The sequence below is a fragment of the Larimichthys crocea genome, chromosome XV (assembly GCF_000972845.2).
Source record: "Larimichthys crocea isolate SSNF chromosome XV, L_crocea_2.0, whole genome shotgun sequence".
Taxonomy (NCBI): domain Eukaryota; kingdom Metazoa; phylum Chordata; class Actinopteri; family Sciaenidae; genus Larimichthys; species Larimichthys crocea.
In genome coordinates this window covers 20,105,146-20,107,570 of record NC_040025.1, presented here as the reverse complement: position 1 = coordinate 20,107,570, position 2,425 = coordinate 20,105,146, and positions in this window count along the sequence as shown.

Genomic DNA, 2,425 nt, shown 5'->3' with positions numbered 1-2,425 from the left:
AAGTGAGAAATGGCCAGGACTGTCACCAGAATTTGAATTAATGCAACCTGCTGGTGGAAAGGCGGAACTCTTGGTAGGAAGGGCTAAGCCTTCATCAAGTGAGACACTTTTAGACACAGTAAGACCAAACATCCTTACTAAAACACCACACTAAGACCACAAAACTATGTCTCATAAAAATAATACAAGTTTATGTTTAATTTCTAGAAAAGACCAAATTACTATAAAACTGACATTAGTCTGAAAAATGTTTACATGCTATACTAATTCTATACTAATGTTTTTAAGAAAGCTGAATTAATAATATGGTAGGTAAAGCATTTCACAATAGAGATTTGCATTTTAATGTCAAGAGTTTAATCATTTGTTAATCAGCATTTTATTTCCTTGGTTATGATTAAGTTTTACGTTTTAGTATGAAGTGAAATTTACACTCAAAGCTTACATATAAAATTAGATATGTAATCACTTTTTCACTCTTTCACCACTGCCCTGATTATATTATCTTAATTATAAATACACCCCACAGCAATCTGAGGAATTTCAGTCAAATGTGCATTCATAACTTTTACTTGAAATAGTGATGCATTTGAGCATTCTTTTATATTTATACTGAAAGCACGAATTTCCTGTTTATGATCTTTTATCTTTATCCTCAACAATGAGGTAGTTTGTAAAGTTTAGTGAACTCCATGTTGAAACATGATCAATATACTCAGTAAAATTGCAGTAAATAAGGAAGTTTGCCATCACTTAATACTTTTGGACACTCACTTTCAGGTAAATACACGAACACTGAGTAGCCCTTCTTGAATAGTCCAAGGTACGAGTTTGATCATAATTACATGCTGAATTTATATTTGAACAAAGTTTTGTACACAAACCCCACAGATTCTGAACCTTTACATAACCTGCACAAAAGCCTTATGTGGAATGGCAAAAAAAAAAATACCAGAGATAATATGTGTTCACTCTCAGGCAATATTAGAGGTAGCTCTACCTTTGACATTTGAGGAAACCGAAGCAGTAGTATTACATTGACGTGGTGCCATCATGTGGTGAGATTGTTTTATAACAATCTCAAATAACAATTGAACAGAGAAAATACACACACATCCCATCACTATATATTTTTATTATATCATTCTTATAATTATATTACTCTAAGTAATGTAGTCAGAAATTCACAAATCCAGATATTAATTTAAAATAAAAACATGTCTCTAAAAGTATACTGTACATTCACTCTTCCAGTTGTATATATTGTATGAATCCATATGCCAATAGCACAACAAGCACATATTGCCTGGGATTTAATTACTCAAGTACAAAGATTCAACTTATAACAACAGCTGTTTCTTGTGTGTAATACATTTCTGACCTGGTAGTGTTCATAAACTAATGGGTAGTTCAGTACTGTGGAAGATTTACTATCTTAACTAAGAATTTATTTGTCACAAGTATAGATGTTCAGTTTAGCATTAAGAGACATACATTTGTATCAAGTATAATGTATCAGGTTTATATGTAATATGTTTGTTAATTTGACTAAAGAATTGATTTTTTTTTAATGGAAACCATCACTGTTAGTATTTATCCCGTCCTTTAATGAGACTTGTAAAATCAAAAATCAATACAAATTATATTACAGTCAGAGCAAGGCAAAATCCCTGACTGCCGACCAAAGGTCCAAGTCTTGAAAAGGCTTAATTAAAATATGTTTGAGGAGATGTTATGACACAGCTTGGAAAGTTTAGAACATTTGGCTCTTGTTGTTTTATACATCAATACATGCTTTGGATTAGATCAATTTATGACTATAGGGAAAAATGTGAAAAGAGACAAAAATTAAACAAAATTAAACTATGTACTGTTTTCCTTACTCTAAAAGACAAGATTACTAGAATAGCATTTAAGATATTCAGAAATATGAAGCACATCAGTTTTTCTGTTTTTAGAAACTCATTCACTGAAAACAGCTATTGGCTAATTGTTTTGGTATAATTCTGAATGAGACCTTGGAAGTACTGCTGTGTGTTTTTGTGGGGTTGAAAAATGATGATGTAACATTTTGGGAGGAAATACCACAACAGAAACGAGTAGAGACTGGAGAGTACTGCCAGAGCGTTTAGTGTTGGGATGTACTTGCCACGGTAAAGTACATATACAGTAGCAAAGATGATCCAGGTGAGGATCAGCAGGAGCAGGCAGAAGGTTATTGCTTTGGCCTCATTGTAATTTTTTGGGAGGTCTTTTCCCATGTAGGAGAAAATAAAGCAAAGGGAGGACAAAGCAGTAAGTAAAACCACAGAACTAGAGGCTGCATAAAGATTAATGTCACAGCCAAGTATGATTTTGTCTGGATACCAAACTGTTTCATTGTAGGGCTTGGGTGGGGCACAAGAATAGCTAATAACAAGTAAGA